The following is an 18,269-nucleotide window of genomic DNA, read 5'->3' as shown; positions in this document are numbered from 1 at the left end:
ACCCGGCGTGAGGGCTGACCGACTCTCTAGCTAAGGACCGAAGTCCGCCAGCCTCTGATCAACTTCTGAGAGAGAGAGAGAGAGAGAGAGAGAGAGAGAGAGAGAGAGAGAGAGAGAGAGAGAGAGAGAGAGAGAGGTAATCTGGGTCTACTCCCTGAAAAATAAAAATGAAACTGGAAGATGGAAAAATGCAAATTCGGATGAAAGCCACAAAATTCAATTAACAACGCAAATTCTGGAAAAAAAAAGTCAAATGCCGCGAATCCCACAAAAAAAAGGGATGCGCATGCGCCTCAAAACCACGGGTACCGTAGACACCGCGCAAGAGTAAACCCCAAACACCATCAAAAATGTAAACTAGGTATACCTAGAATACATGGCCAAGCTACTGTGTTGGGTCTATGGTCGACCACAAGCTGCTGGAAGGTGCACGTCCCCACAGCCTAGCTGGGTGTGGTACACTGTGTAGACCCTTGTCCAGTACACTCTGACACATCTCCACTGTGCATCCCATCCTGTCTGTAATGATAGCAGGCAATGTGCTGCTGGGGAGTCAAGGGTCCCGGACGCATAAGGTAAATCAGCTTTGCTTTGCAGTCTTTTTCTCTTCCACTGCTTACAAGGTCACAGACGAGGCTGCATTTTTAGTTTCCTTTGAAATAACGTTACGGCCAGACCACCTCGCTTGGACCTTGGGTCTGTGTGTCTACGTAACTCTCTTCTGCATATCGGACCTCTGGGTTTCAGAGGCGGTATTTTACAAAGACCACCACAGTCTACGTATCGGCAAAAGTATTAAAGTATCGTTCACGTTCATCCTTCTCACACAGATGATTTCTGAAATTAGGCCACACACTCACGTGCTCGAGCACAGCAGTCCGATTCCTGAGCACGACGGTACGACTCTCAGTAACCGACGGTACGACCCTCAGTAACCAACGGTACGACCCTCAGTAACCGACGGTACGACTTTCAGTAACCGACGGTACGACTTTCAGTAACCGACGGTACGACCCTCAGTAACCGACGGTACGACCCTCAGTAACCGACGGTGTAAGACCCCTTGATTAACGACGGCCGAAGACCCTGAGGCACAATGGCCACGACTTACGACCTGACCGTCAAGCCGTGGTCGTGCCGTCGTGCTTCAGTGTCGTCTCGTCGTGTCATGGAGGGGGAGGGGAGGTCTCCTGGGACACATACAATACAACAACGGGGACGAATGAGGGTTGGACTGGTGTGTGTACCCGTTAATGCTGAGTACATCCCAAACTGCAGCAGAACTGAAAAAAAGAGGTCGTACTTTTTTACAATGGTGAGTTGTACTGTACACACGTAGTACACAGTACATCCGGGCGGTGTTTGGGCACTGGGAAAGGGAGAGGGGTGGAGTGAGGGGGAGGCCTCACCTAAGGGTATGGGGGGGGGGGGTGAGTTCAGGGGGTCTCATGCACTGGGCAGGATGTGATTCACCTGTGACGTCATCGTCACGATCACTGACCTCATTAGCCAAGCTGTCCGACACACACACACACACACACACACACACACACACACACACACACACACACACACACACACAAACATACCAGGAGGCACCAACGCTTATAGCATACTTAACAAAGACCCACCAGTATTTCGCCAGAAGGAGGAGGAAGAAGAAGAACAGGAGGCGGTGTGGGAGGAGGAGGAGGAGGAGGAAGAACAGAAGGCAATTTAAGAGGAGGAGGAGGAGGAAGAAGAAAGGGGGGGGGGAGGAAAAAGAACAGGAGGAGAAGGAGGGAGAACAGGAGGCAATGTTCTAAACCCTAGAGGACACTGGTACTGCATTACAGAGCGACGGACAGGTTGAACTGCTTCCAGTAGTCTTACTGTGTTATCGATGCCACTACCACACACACACACACACACAGTAGCGCCACATATAGCTGGTGATGACACTTCACCCATGTGATCGACATACTCAATACCGTCTATCGCATGCGTCACACACACACACACACACACTAAAAGCTGAGACTGCGAGAGCGTACTTACGACAATATTCGGCCACAAGGCAACACTACAGCGTAGCACTCACCACCGCAGGAAAATACAACGTTACGAAGAACGAGTCACGTGGGCAACGTGTTGTGTTATCCGTCCGTCGTGTTGCCTGAGGCAGTGGAGGGTAGGGAGGGAAGCCTTTACTTTACTATCCCTTTCTTCTACTGCTTTTTAAGGGGACTGCATTCCTTTTTTTTTTTTCTAAAGTAGTGTTAAGACCAAACCTTCTCACTCGGACCTTGGGTCTGTGTGGTCTGAGTATCTACGTAACTCAAGCGTTGAGAGAGAGAGAGAGAGAGAGAGAGAGAGAGAGAGAGAGAGATTCAAACAGCATTACCCCACATCGTGTGAGTACTTCAATATGATAAATGCATGAGGGAAGCAAGGGAAGGATACAGGCGCACGGATGACTCAGGCAGGACCCAGCTATACCCGCGTTATCAAGTGTTGCCAAAGCCCCTCACTGTACCATCACAAACCTGACACCTCACCTCTCTCTCTCTCTCTCTCTCTCTCTCTCTCTCTCTCTCTCTCTCTCTCTCTCTCTCTCTCTCTCTCTCTCGTCACCCACGCTACGCTAGCATACACGTCCTCCACCCCTCGCATACCACGGTACACCGCCCTCGAACACGGAAGGTACGACCCAGAGCATGAAGGTACGAAAGAACGACCCTTGGTTAAGATAGCCTTTGGTCCTTCAAGTCAAAGGCCAAGACACATACCAAAGGGTCGTACCGTCGTGTTTAAAGGTCGTACCGTCGTCATGCTCAAGGGTCACACTGTCGCGCTAAAGAAAAAAAAAATACTGATGTTTTCGTGCCAGACGCACCAGGTCATAAACAAGTAGCACCAGGCAGGAGGTTGTACGTTGCAAAGACCAACACTTAGTTACTAACGGAACGTAGCAATCACCAGCAGGAAGAGTGGTCAGAAGGTAGCCAAAGGCAGAAAGCAGAAAAAAAAAAAACACGGAACAAGACACAAACAGAGGTCTTGGCAAGTAAGCAATTAAGCCTGTGGCTAAGAACATCATGAGGAAGATACAGAGAGGGCTGGTCAACTGCACCTAAAAATGCCTCTCCATCCTGTACCTACCCAGCAGGACCAGTCACATAACACTACATTAACATACGACAATATAATGTCCAAGACGACCACTATCGATACGTTTAACTCATGACAACAAAGTTAGTATTCATCACTACCAGTAAATAAGTCTGTTTCAAGAATAACAGTATCATATTTACGTCTCTCATCTTTTGTCTCTACAGTTTAACGGAAGAAATACTTGCTCTCCAGATCAAACAGCGGTTGAAACCATATCAATATGTGTTTTCATTCGTCTATCCCTAAAATGTATCCAGGTCAGTATACTCTTTCCATACCATACGGTGCTTCATCATAGCTATCTTCCTACAGGGTGAAGCACCGGAGTGAGTGGTGGGTTGGATGGAACCCTCAACCTTACTATATCCTGTGTCCATCTACGTATATAGATCAAGAATGAAAGATACTGTCACTGTCCTCTTAACAGTTAACCTCGTCACGGACCATCAGATCTTCCATTATCTGGCTTCCTATGTTCTGTCCTCCACCAGCTAACCTCGTCAGGGACCATCAGGTCTTCCATTACCTTTCCTTCCCATGTACTCCCCCGAACCATCACAAGTTATATACCCATAGACTAGACTTTACCACCACTCCCCTAACCACAAATTTCGGGCCTCCTCTATCAACAGTCCCCCACACAGAGACCAGATCACCTGTATCGTTGATCACTGAGGCACACCAATCACCCAGGTGGAAACCAGTCTGCGAAACTAACGAAGATAGATGTATAGCTAATCCCCCCCATCCACCTCCATAGCTGGCTGGCTGGCTGGGTAAGGCCATGATCGGCTTGGGTGCACACCAGCAGCTACCGCCTGGGAAACATGTTTTTATGTAACACTTCGCAGTATAATCCCCTGCTTCAAGTATCACACACACCATAGGAAAGGTCCGGTCCACTGCTTGGCCCCTGACAAATCTACTTTCTCCATCCCCCTGTATGGTACGGCATGACCTGCTGCCCTTTAAAAATCCCTTGAGCAAGACCACGTGACCCTTAGGGAGAAAGGCACGACCTTGATGATGATGGTACGGCCCTTGAGGGCACGTTGGTTAGACCCTTGAGCACGACCACGCCAGCCTTGCTTTTGACGTGAGCTTATCTAGTAAGTCACGTGAAAGGTCACGCCATCACACCCGTCGTGTACAAGTGGATCAATATGTCCCTAACATCACTCACCGAACATCAACAACAACAACAACGAGATACAAAACAAATACACTAACAAGACCATTTAACTAAAAAACAAATACATTGCCTGAATTCATACCTGCAAAATATTTCTCTTAAAACTAAAACATTCGTAAATCACATTAAATTTCATTCCACGGTCTCTCTCCTCTAAAACAGTCATCCAATGTTTTATGAAAAAAAAAAAAAAAAATACGAAAAGAAAATGGGCACCTGATCTTCATTCGTCTTCCGTGCAAGATCAGGTCAGGTCAGGTTTTCGACTGACCACAAGGCAGTTACGATTCGCGCCTGACTGACACACACGTCTGATTTCCAGGGTACTAATATGTGCGCCACCATGACAACAATTTATAGTTCAGACACGCACAGAAGCATGCTCGTATACGGCCAGACCCACAAATGGACTAACATACATAACTCTCTCTCTCTCTCTCTCTCTCTCTCTCTCTCTCTCTCTCTCTCTCTCTCTCTCTCTCTCTCTCTCTCTCTCAAACACACACACACACACACACAAACACAGAAGGAAAGTCTCTCAAGCGGAGTAAAAGTGTATTCAGTAAGATGGACTGTCAAATCTTTGCTGTCGGGCAGGAGAGAATAATAACAAAAAGGACTTGACCCCAATTGTTCAAAAGGTCGAACGGTAATTAACCACTTGAGTACGACGTTCCGACGCTTGGGTACGACGGTGCGACGCTTGGGTACAACGGTGTGACGCTTGGGTACGACGTTGCGATGCTTGAGTAAAACGGTAAGACGCTTGGGTACAACGTTGCGACGCTTGGGTACGACGGTGCGACGCTTGGGTACAACGGTGCGACGCTTGGGTACGACTATGCGACTTTTGGGTACGACTATGCGACGCTTGGGTACGACGTTGCGACGCTTGAGTACGACGTTGCGACTTTTGAGTACAACGGTGCGACGCTTGGGTACGACGGTGCGACACTAGGGTACGACGGTGCGACGCTTGGGTACGACGGTGCGACGCTTGGGTACAACGGTGCGACACTAGGGTACAACGGTGCGACGCTTGGGTACAACGGTGCGACGCTTGGGTACGACGGTGCGACCCTTGGGCACGACAACCTAACCTTTGACCCGACCCTGGAGGCTCGTTTGCAAGTTTTAAGAGCTGAGGACACAAAGCGAGAGAAATAGAAAAGAAAAAAGGTAATTGGAAATCACAAACACCTGCAAAGCAAAAAACAGTTTCGAGAAATAAGAAAAAAAAGTCAATTCAATAAATGAGCAGTGAGGGAATATGGGGAATATATAACATAAACGTAAATGATACAATTAAATTAACCTGGGCACCTCGGAAAACGAAAACGGGAACGATAGAAAATGTTAATGACGGGACTGATCATATACGAAGCCGAGGAGAACGATGATGACATAATGAAGATAAATCGTGACTACGGTAGAGAAGTGAGGCAGGTATTCTAGGCATGATACACAACAGAGTCCAGTGGGTAAGGCCACAGCAATAAAGGGTAACCACAGATGGTGACAGAGCAAGCAGAGCAGGCCCAGGGACTGACGGTCTGGCCCGCCTGACATATACGGCACACCAGTTATCTAATGTGTGTGTGTGTGTGTGTGTACGGCGCCAGGGGGAGAATGAATACAAATAAAAAGGGGGGGGGGGAACATATGTAACACGAGACGTACCAAAGACGGGATTTTCTCCATGAGTTAGGGCTACCATGGAGAGAGAGAGAGAGAGAGAGAGAGAGAGAGAGAGAGGGTGGACCAGCGTGGGAGTGTGGTGGAGACCATGCACTGCAGACAACCCTGGCCCCTTCCTCCCTCCTTTCGCTCCCGTTCCCTCCTTCCACCCAACCCTTCCCCAACGAACCACACCCCTCTTTTTTTAAGCTCCCTCATCCCCCTTCCTCTCCCCCGTGGCTCCCCAAGACCCATCTTGTCTCCCCTTCTTGCCTTCCTGACCCATGCTGCTTCCTTAACCACCCTCTCCCCATCGTCAGACGAGTACCTCCCTCAACCTACTCCCCTGAAGCTCCCCTTAAACCTCCCTAGCTGTTCGTGGACCCCTTCCCCTTTCACCCCTCCTCCTGCTGTGGGGCGTCCCCCCTACCTCACGCCCTTGGTGGCGGTATAGCCTTTCTCAACCCGCGGGTCTCCCTCCCCGGCCGCCACGGACAAGGCCACGGACGGGAGGAGCGACCGCCTAGCGAGACAGTTCACCCGTAGCGCACTGTGACGTGGCTGAGGGGAGGGAGCCACTCTCCCACAACTGCAGCCAGTGACCATTTGCCAAAGACCAGTCACCATTTGTCGACGGTAATTGATAATGAGATCTGTGAATGACATAAAAATACTCCACAAAATGTGAATTCATTAGATGGCAACAGCGAAGACTGGGGAAAAATATTTCATAAATAATTTGAAATGTAAAACTGATAAATGTATTCCGTAACTAGTGGAAATAAGAAGTGCATTAGAAACAAAAAACAGCTCCGACCCTCGGGCGATACGATGCAAACCATGGAACACGAGCTGGATTTATAGCCCTTTAACACCACGGTACGACCAGATCTAAGGCCAGGCCATTGTATCCCAAGGATCGTACCGCTGTGCTCACGGATCGTACCGTTGTGCTCACGGATCGTACCGTCGTGCCCCTGGGTTTAAGAGCATGTCTCTTGAAGCTGTCTCAGTCATCCAGTGTGTAGGATGACAAAAATTCGTCCCTAACTCTCCGTGATACCCTGGACCATGGCAAAAGATCTTGCCATACGCGTTCATAGTGAGGTATAAAGGCATTCTATCTCCTCCAATAATAATAATAATAATAATAATAATAATAATAATAATAATAATAATAATAAACTGTCAATCTGAGTAAACCCTGTCTCTGCGAATAATAATATCTAAAAAAAAAAAAATCTCCGTCTGTCTGCCACTGTTCCGTCGGTCTGTCTGTCTGCCTCTACCATGCACCCACCCACCTCGCCTGTCTCTCACGGCAACAGTCTACGCCGCCAGATGGAATTCGACGAAACTATTTATTTACGCACCACTGACGCGGTAAGACAGACTTCGCGAATGTAAATAAACGCGGGAAACTGGCCCGGGTAAAGTTAAACCACCTCGCCTGACTGGACGCGACATTAACCAGCCGCTTGATCTTCCCCCTAACAACAAGGGCGAAAAAAGGATCAGAACAAAGAGTCTCAGTTCACCCTAACAAGGGAGACACCAGGTTTCTCCCTACGTTAAATAACCCAGCAAACATGGCCACCTCGTCCCACCACAAGCCAACCCGGCGCCGCCAGTTCCGACCCGCTTGCCACCTCCCCAGCAACCAAACTAACCAACCAACCATCCCGTCACCGCATGATAGATCAGCACCATCCCCTAGCCCTAACCCTCCGCCACTACTCTCATCATCATGTGCCCCTCCTTCCCCTACCGGACCAAGGCAAGAGCAACACCTGGCCGGATCTATTTACCACGAATGAAGTACGAGACGACTGAATAGCCACCACCTACGTCACACATCCCCACCTCCTCCCACGACGACCTTTACACCACATCCTCCAAAAATCACCTCCAACCTCTGCCCTCCCTCCCATACCACTACACCGAGCCATACCACTACACGGAGCCCAGCCCCGGCTGTAGGAGAAGGCGGCCTCAAAAAACTACTAGTTGGTCATAGCTTAACCTTTGCTTTACTTTCATTAAAAAACTACACCTAGTTGGTCATAGCTTAAACTTTGCTTTACTATCACTTGGCTTTGCAGATCACGGAACTTTACGATGATACCATCACTGTTCTCCATAACTTCACAGACCATCAGATCTGGTGTCTGTCCTTCCCATGCCCTCTTGCCTCAACCAAGTCCCATAACCCCACCCTAAGGTATGCGCGTGGATTGCAGACTGGTATTAGATGGCACACAAAAAGTTGCATGAAATGGGGAAGCATCAGACTGACTCAGAGCTACAAGAGGGACGCCTCAACCCTCGCCTCCTTTCTCTCCATCATTTATATCGACGATCTAAAGACACGAATCATGAGGAAAATCTCAAAATAGACGAATGATACGAAATAATTAGAAAATGAAGTCCAGGGAAAAATGCTTAATGGTTCAGAAAGATTTGAAAGAAACTGACGTGGCCGTCATCAGACATGGTAAATGGTCTCAGATATACAGTAAAGCATTTTGGAGATTCCAACACTAAATACGCATACAGAATGTTCATTAAGCCATTCCTAGCGACATAGAAAGCGAAATACCATTAACTGTTGACCCGTTCTGACCAGACAATATGGTTGCATTCTGAAGGAAACAATATTAGGTTTTATCGTTTGAAATATACTAGGATACTATAGAATGAAGCGCAAACGTCTGGGCAACACCCTACGATAGAAATAATGTACAGTTCTAGTTACTAAAATTTAAGGAAGACGTAAAAATAGAGTAAATACACAAAACAGCAACAAAACTGATTTCGTAACTAAAAAATATATATATATATATATCTTGCGATGAAAAAATCTAACACTATTTTCATTAACATAAAAGCAGATTTTGAGGAGACTTAATGGAAATCTTTACCACAGCTTCGAGAGCGCGAATCACAATAATCTTTTTCATGTTAGGGATACAATGACCAGATATAATGGTAGCTAAAGGAAAGACATAAGAAAAACGCAGGTAAGAGCTTCTTCAGCAGCTGATTCTCGAACAATGATATGAATTAACATTAAAATCTATAAGAACGAAGACTATTGAAACGTTTAAAACATGAATAGATAAATACTTTAATGATATTAATTACCAGTGAAGAGGATATGATTCTTCAAGAATAACATTATAACAAGGAAGTGTCGTAGTTCAACTTTAATTTCTCTTTACTAGGCGGCAGCCAAAGTCCACCTCCAGTGTCCTGCACGTGTAATTAGATCAGAATGAATTTTCCGTTCCCATGACATGTCCACGTTATTGTGTTCTCTCTGTACCAGACGGGATTCCCTCGCGGCTATTTTACCGCCGGATGATGTGGCGGAGGAAGAGGTGGGTGGGGAGCAGCCAGCCTCCCTCCGTTGCTATCATGTATATAGATTAGATCTTTTAGCCTGGTGTTGCTATCCTGTATCTGATGACCTTATCACATACCAGCAGGTCTTCTGTTATCTGGCTTTCCCATGGGACTATGATTCTTGGGTATGATGGTCTTAATTAATGGTTTGGTTCAAGGACTAAGCCGTTATTACTGAAGGTCGTATTGTCGTGTTCACTGGCCGTTCCTTCGTTGGCTGATTATTTGGGCTTTAAACTGCCAGGGTCATAAAGAATGTCAAAGTCAAGTTATGACCACCTCCCGGAAAATCTCTAAACACCATCAAGGGTTACACTTAACTATGAAGACTACATAAACTCGTTGGGTATGTGGCCGACCGTTGTACCTCTGTGCTTGGGTTTGAAAATCTAACACCATTTCACATCGCTTCTCCATACTTAAATAAAAACTGTTTAAGTCCCCTCTTCTCTGTCCGGAGCAGGACACAATGGTCACACCAGCCCACAGAGAAGCTCCGACATTCAATGAACAACAAACGGGTACCTCCAAGCTGCTCCAGGCTGCGTCGTCTGTTAGCTACGTGGGGTTGATAACGGCAGACACATATGTAGTACATACCAGACTAGGAGGGTGGGGTTCACATACGACGAACAGGCGACAAATCCCTCGCTTCCGCCTTCACCTCCTCCGCTTGCCTCTCGCTGCCTTTGCACACCTTCACGCCTTTCTTCACGCCACCGTGTCACGTCATCCTCTGCTTTCATCCGGTTTCGTCACACACCTAATCCGCCAGCAAAAGCTGCTCCAACACTGTTCCCTGGCGGTAACGTCTGACCGCAATGAAAATTTATCCTCCGCACTCTCAACAACCGCTAATTAAGCTTGACCTGATCCTTAAGTGTCAAGTCAAAGGCCACCCCATCATACCCAAGAGTTGTACTATTCCACACGACCAGAGGGTTGTGCCTCGTCCTCAAAGGTCATGCTTGACGTGCTCAAGGGTCGTACAGTCGTAATCAAGGGGTCGTTTTGAAGTGTTCGAGAGAGTACCATCGTGACAGAAAAAAACTATCGATACTGTGTTAACATACTTCATCCACAGACACTATTAATATGCTGAGAGAGAGAGAGAGAGAGAGAGAGAGAGAGAGAGAGAGAGAGAGAGAGAGAGAGAGAGAGAGAGAGAGAGAGAGAGAGAGAGAGAGAGAGGTAAATAATACCTCAGAATGAAATCTCACCAACGTTAGTGTTACATCATCAAAGAAGCCACACATCATGATACTTCAGACCAAAGAGGCAGTGGCACAAACTCCCTCCCCGTCTTATCACCCTCCCACTACACCTTCAACGTCTCTCTCTCTCTCTCTCTCTCTCTCTCTCTCTCTCTCTCTCTCTCTCTCTCTCTCTCTCTCACACACACACACACAACACTCAACCTCCTTAAAAGGTAAAAACATGATTAACAACGGCTGGGTGTAAACAGGAGCTGCTTCGTACCGGCAATTAAGTCTTCTGCAATTAACCACATTCTTATGTAACTCTTCCCTGCTATCTCAAGGCAGACGGTGCGAGTGTGTGTGTGTGTGTGTGGGGGGGGGGGGGGGGGGGAGTTTTAATACCAGTGCTGGAGGTTAAATGTCTTATATTTCTCCTAATCTTAGCCCCAACTGAACACATACAGAGAAGGCGAGGGTGTAATATAAGTAAAGCTATGTCGAACATACTGATATTAACTATATTCTATGAGCATTAGTGACCATATATATATATATATATATATATATATATATATATATATATATATATATATATCCCTGGGGATAGGGGATTAAGAGTACTTCCCACGTATTCCCTGCGTGTCGTAGAAGGCGACTAAAAGGGGAAGGAGCGGGGGGCTGGAAATCCTCCCCTCTCGGTTTTTTTTTAATTTTCCAAAAGAAGGAACAGAGAATTGGGCCAGGTGAGGGTATTCCCTCAAAGGCCCAGTCCTCTGTTCTTAACGCTACCTCGCTAATGCGGGAAATGGCGAATAGTTTGAAAGAAAAGAAGAAAAATATATATATATATATATATATATATATATATATATATACTACATATACACTACCATGGGAAGATAAGGTTCTTATCAGCTCATTAACCTGACCGCAATGGACTGGGAAGCCTGAAGGCAGCAAACGACAAACGTCAGGAGGATCAGACACAGACCCCAGCTCTCGTTAGTCACAAGCCACTAACCATACATAAACTCACTCAGTTTTTTGCACCCACATGGGATCTACGCCCCCATGGCGCCAATATGCGAGTCTGCGGCAGTAAGAGAGCTTCAGGAACTTGGGATGAACACCCAACCTGGCATGGCATCTGTAGCTCTGCTCCAACAAGGGGTCTACACACTAACTAGAGGACCTGACCCACCTGGGAATTGCAGTAACCTGACACCTGCCCCAACACCAAGACGACCCAGGCGGCCATCACTCCGCCCACCCGAACCTTCCCCTCCACCAGTCAAGACCGGTGGCGGCAAATTACCATATGAAGGAGTGAGGCGATCCTCAGACCAAACACGCGGATAGCGGGCCAAGTACCGAGGAAGGGACCATGAGAGGAGAGGAGAGGGGTAGGGTTAGATACGAACCACGGGAAATGGTCCTATAACGGCGGTATCTGCTGAGGCTACCGAGGGATGGTAAACCACTTCTATAAAGAGGTTCAGTTACACAGGAAGGATGGCAGACCAGGAGATTAAGCTGATCGCCCGGTCACGTTCGCTGCTCATTGTGTTCTGAAAGATGCGATTACGAACACCTGTGGTCTTGTACTCTTCCCAAGACCTGTGGCCTTGTACTCTTCCCCAGCGTACTATCATGGCTTACTTTAATTGTACTTTTATGCAATGTTACATTACGCTGCGTGGCTACAGACAGTACTGTACACTCCTATCTAGTACACTTAGAGCTTATACGAACGTACGAACCATGTCCGTGGCGTAGTAGTGACTGCTTGTCATTGTTCATAACAGTAAAAGATGCTATGATATACTAGCTAATCAATGAACCCTTTCAACATCACGGTAACACCATAGGTATTAATGACGTGCCTTCTGACGAACACTTCAAGGGTCAGGTCAAAGGTCACGCCATCATACCCAAGGGTCGCACCACAATGGTGCGCGTAAGTCGTCACGTTGCCCGAGTGGGATCTAAAAATAAACTGCGTCGGAATGATACCAGATGGGGAAGCCCCTCACACCCCGACACATGGCCGAAAACTACCACACACGCGGGTACAAGTGGCACCCGATTCATTGGCTTCTTAAGTCGGATCACCTGAAGATTCGCCACCTTCCCCTGCAACAGGTTTCCTAAGTTAGGTTAGGTTACAGTACAATTCAAACCTAACCCAACCTAAAAGGGACGTTGGGGCCGGATCTTAAGGTAATCCCTAATATCACTAAAATTCGACAATATCAAATGTAACATGAAAAAATCCTGAATGTTATATATAGTCATATATATTACTAAGCAAGTTTACAAACTGAACTACAACACAGGATTGGCTATATGATAACATCAGTCGCTCCCACTTTCAATTCCTCTTCAATTAAATGGCTATGATTTCATGACTCACTTGTCCCCACAGTGTGAAAGGTGGCGCGAAAGAGGACACAAGAGTACCAGAGGTTCAGGAAGTTACCTAGCTACTGTATCAATTACTTTCTTCCCTACGGCTTCAATGGAAGCAAACATCTCTCATTCTGATGGAGTGAGAGATCAATACTTGTCTCTACAGCTCCCAGGAAGACATCATTCTACTGGCGAACAATACAGTGAGCGACCCACTCTACCAACGAACAATATGAACGACTCATTTTTACATCGAACAATGATGTAAGCGATCCACTCTACCAACAAACAATGATGTGAGCGATCCACTCTATCAACGAATAACGTGAGCCATCACACTCTACAAGCGAGTAATTTAGTGAGCTATCCACTACCAACGAACAGTTGGTAGTGCCAGCAAGCACTGCAGTGAGCGACACTACTACCTAACAGCACACAATACCGTAAAAGACCCGCTCTACCAGCAGCCACTGATGTGAGCGACCCTACCTACCAGCAAGCAATGATGTGAAAGACCCAAGTAACACAGCCCGAATGTAGCACTGGTTGCTGCCTGTCGGGTGTGGCGGTGGGTGAGAGAACGGAGACAGCAGCCAGCATTACATGGGCCACAAACCTCGAGTGACTGTCGACCATAACCCACAGCCTCCTTCACCCGACGCATGACTGCCTGACTGACGATGGCGGTGGAGGTGACATTGATAGTGACTGAATGTGATGATGGTGATGGAGCCGACACTGATGGTGACTGAATATGATGATGGTACTGGTGGTGGTGGTGACAGCATGACTCAAGAGGGGGGTCTTCAAGTCAGTAGAGGGTACATCTGGTTCCCACGGAGCCACAAAGCAATGCGGGAGAAGCTCCACTCATCCATCGATACACACACGTATGAACATCTTTAGATTGTCTACGCCAATTTCCTTCCTCAACCAACACACGACATCACTACAGCCACACATCCAGTCCGTCTAGAGTAAATAAGACACACACACACACAAAACGTATTTAGAAAACCAACAGCACACATCTGTACGCTCGATAACTGTCTTTATCTCGACTGTAACTTCCACCGAAAAACTCCCCCTCCTCTCTCTTCCCCCGTTCACTACCCAATGAAAAAAAAAAAAAAAGACACTGGCGGTGTGGTACTAGTCAGGTTATCGCCGGTGGAAGCTGGGCTAACTCGGGCCATTTTTTTTGTCGACGTGTATATTTACAATGAAAGTCTTTAGAAAGAAAGATGATGGAGGGGGCCGGAATAATGAGCGTTTATGTGTAGAAGACCCGTTTTTTCCCCCTTCTCTTCTTCCCTATTCTCAGCCGTCTTCCGGTTCCCTCTTCCCCCTAGACACACTCGCGTCATCCCTCCCTCACTCTAATGTCTCACTTCATAACGATTCGGTCACATTTTCGTCACCAGCCTCCTTGTTCCTCCTGCAATCTTAGTTCTTGATATCCCTTTGCCCCCTCTTCGTCCCAGGCACCCTCCTGCGAAGAGGGAATGAAGTGGGATGGGAAAGAGTGTTGAAAGTGCGTGACCTTGGGAAAGAGGCTTATGCGAGGAGATACCCGGAGAGATCGAGTGAAGAATTGCATTAGGTGAAAAAGAAAACACATCTGGGAGAGTTTTTGTTCTGCAGGGAGAGTGGGCGAGGAATGGGAGGTACTCAGGGAACCCGTGTTTATATAAGCAAGATCCATATGGCGTGCGAAAGGTGGGATGCAAGTGTATGAGGAAGGGATAGTTTGCGAAATCTTAGTTACTGATAGAGAAAAGCGTAATGTATAGGCGTTAGCTGCAAGAAAAGAGGGCGAGTGACGGGAGGGGGAGGGGGAATATGGTATCTGGTATATGAGAGTTTGGGTGAGCGAGCATCGGGAAACTTCAGGGGATCAAGATGTTTTGAAACAAGAGTATCAGTGATGGGAACACATGGAAACGTAGTAAAGAGATGAGGAGGAGATAGAGAGAGTATTTTCAAAGAATGTTGAATGTGTTGGAGGATAGGGTGGCAAATGTGGTGAGTTTGGAACGAGAAGGTATGTAAAGTGAGTCACAGAAAAAGGCTTGGTGAAAAGAAGATTAGTGATGAAAGCGTAATGAAAGCCTTGCATAAAGTATAGTGTGGCAAAGCGGCTAGAGTGGATGGGATTGTAGCCGAATTTCACAGGAAAGGTGTCAGTGTTGTTGTTTGGTAAGTTAGGATTTTCAGTGTACGTATGGCTCAAAGAGAGGTGCCTCAGGTCTGGCGGAATGCTCGTGCAGTGCCCCTGTATAAAACCAAGGGCAACGAAAAATAACATCTGAATCACGGAGGAAGAAGTGATTATACCTGGGAAGTTCTAAGGGTATATGTTGACTGAGAGGGTTGTGGCATACACAGAATACTAGTCTTAAGAGGAAATGTACGGATTTAAGAGTGGCAGAGAATGTTTAGAGCAGGTGTTTACTTAGAATCCGTGAAAGAAAAACAGAAGAAAAGAGAAATTACGCTTGGTGTTTACGAATGTGGAGAAATCGATCAGTGAAGTTGATAGAGACGCTTTATGGATGGTATTACGAATACATTGTGTCGGAGGAAAGCCACGAGAAGCAAAGAGACGTTTTTATGAAAAGAGTAAAGCGTATTTCCAATAGGAAGAGAGGAGGAGGAATGGTTCCATGCTAAGGTGGGTCCGCGGCAAGGGTATGTGATGTCACCACTGCTGTTTTTAATCCGTTGGGGTGGCGAGGGACGTAATGTGAGCGTCTTGGAAAGATGGGCTCCTCTGACGTCTGTTGGGGGGAGGGGGCTGGGAACCGAGTGAATCGTTTTTTGCAAACGACATGGCTCTGTTGACAGACTCCAGGGAGAAACGGCGGAAACTGGTGTCTGAGTTTAGTAGAATAAGTTAAGGAAAAAGTTGAGAGTATATGCAAAGGAAAGAGACAGGTTGGCTGGGCTATGAGTTTGAATGGAGAGAACCTTACAGTAGAAATAGTAACGGGTGGAACCATGGAAGCTGAAGAGAGGAACAGGGTGGGTGAGAAGGCTTAGGTCCTGCGTGAACTGAAGAATGTTACGAGAGGGAGGTCACAGTCTTTGAGGGTAAAAATGGGCATGTTTGACGGTCAAGTAGTCCCGACGGCGCTTTATGGATGCAAGGCGTGGGCCATTCACAAAAAGGTAAAGAAGAGGGTGAATGTGTCGGAAATTAAATGCCTGAGGACAATAAGTAGTGTAAGAAGGTTTTGATAGAGTAAGGACTGATATGGTAAGAGAGAGGTGTAGCAGGAAGAAGAGTATATTTGAAACATATGATAAAGGTGTGCGGAAGTGGTTGGGATATATAGGGAAGATGAGTAAGAGGAGGTTGACTAAGAAGTTATACATGTCTGATGTGAAGGGGACCAGATTAATGAGAGACCGAACAGGAGTTGGAATAGTGGAGTGATTCTTTAAATGATCTGGGCATGAACAAGCAAATATGTGAGAGGCGTTTACGGGATGAAGCGAAATGTAACGATGTGGTATACAGGGGTGGACGTGCTGTAGTACATGGGCTAAACCAGGGAATAAGAAATGGTCAGGCAAAACCACAGAAAGGTCTGTGGGGCTTGGCTATTCATAAGGGAGCTCTGGTTTCGCTGCAACAAACATGACAGCCAGAAAATGGAGGCGAGCGGATGAGACCCTTCGTCTGTTCCTCGCGTTAGCTTGCCAGGCAGGAAACGGCGATGTATTAAAAAACAAATACACGTATAATATATATATATATATATATATATATATATATATATATATATATATATATATATATATACATATATATATATATATATATATATATATATATATATATATATATATATATATATATATATAATGTTAATTCATCTCTTTACTCACTGTATTTACTCATCTACATGGACGATTCACAACGTCGGCTCTCAAGCATTTTTCCCCCGTTTTCTCCTCAAGTTTATCTTTCCACCTACTGAACTCCCTTTTTCTTCTTTCTTCCCCTCCTTTCACCCCTCTGGTCTGCCTCCGCCCCGCCTCCGTTATCTCCCCATCCATCGTCTCCTTGCTCTACTTCCCTCCCTCCTATCTCTCACAGCACCACACACACACACACACACACACAACCCGGAACTCCTCCCCTTTCACACCAGCCCAGGGAGGCACACCGTGTGTCTCTCTCTCACACACAGTGGTCAACACTTTCCTCAATACAAGTGTGGGGCTGTTCTCGCCCGTCCACTACCGTACTTGACGGTGACTGTACGACCCCGGTTGTGACGTTCCGTCCTATATTGATCTGACATAATCGTAATGCCTTCGTACTCAAGGGTCGTACCGATGGGTCGCAACGTCGTATTTAAGGGTCGTACCCTCGTACTTACCGTCGTGCTAAAGACGTTGATTAAACGACTAAAACAATGATCTCCCATTACAATAACATCGTCGAGTATTTTAAGACCCATTTATAGATAGTCATTATATCGTTTAATGGTTAATTATCACTAAAGAGTTAACAGTACACCTGTGAACGTCCGCACTTCTCAATTCCGACAACTAATTAAGTCCTAGTTTACGGATGACATTTCCAATTAAAAGTTCTGCATATATATATATATATATATATATATATATATATATATATATATATATATATATATATATATATATTTTTTTTTTTTTTGCTTTGTCGCTGTCTCCCGCGTTTGCGAGGTAGCGCAAGGAAACAGACGAAAGAAATGACCCAACCCACCCCCATACACATGTATATACATACGTCCACACACGCAAATATACATGGTACACAGCTTTCCATGGTTTACCCCAGACGCTTCACATGCCCTGATTCAATCCACTGAAAGCACGTCAACCCCGGTATACCTCATCGCTCCAATTCACTCTATCCCTTGCCCTCCTTTCACCCTCCTGCATGTTCAGGCCCCGATCACACAAAATCTTTTTCACTCCATCTTTCCACCTCCAATTTGGTCTCCCTCTTCTCCTCGTTCCCTTCACCTCCGACACATATATCCTCTTGGTCAATCTTTCCTCACTCATTCTCTCCATGAGCCCAAACCATTTCAAAACACCCTCTTCTGCTCTCTCAACCACGCTCTTTTTATTTCCACACATCTCTCTTACCCTTACGTTACTTACTCGATCACACCACCTCACACCACACATTGTCCTCAAACATCTCATTTCCAGCACATCCATCCTCCTGCGCA

General features: G+C 46.5%; 1 protein-coding gene across 10 annotated transcripts in view; it reads right to left on the bottom strand.

The window, feature by feature from the left end:
- Positions 1 to 18,269, bottom strand: part of LOC139766060 (disks large homolog 4-like) — a 1,395,716-nt gene that overhangs the window by 192,915 nt on the left and 1,184,532 nt on the right. The window lies entirely within an intron of this gene.

This window comes from Panulirus ornatus, chromosome 4 (genome assembly GCF_036320965.1).
Source record: "Panulirus ornatus isolate Po-2019 chromosome 4, ASM3632096v1, whole genome shotgun sequence".
NCBI classification, from domain to species: domain Eukaryota; kingdom Metazoa; phylum Arthropoda; class Malacostraca; order Decapoda; family Palinuridae; genus Panulirus; species Panulirus ornatus.
The sequence above is the reverse complement of the archived record's forward strand: the minus strand, read 5'-3'. Positions and strand labels throughout refer to the sequence as shown.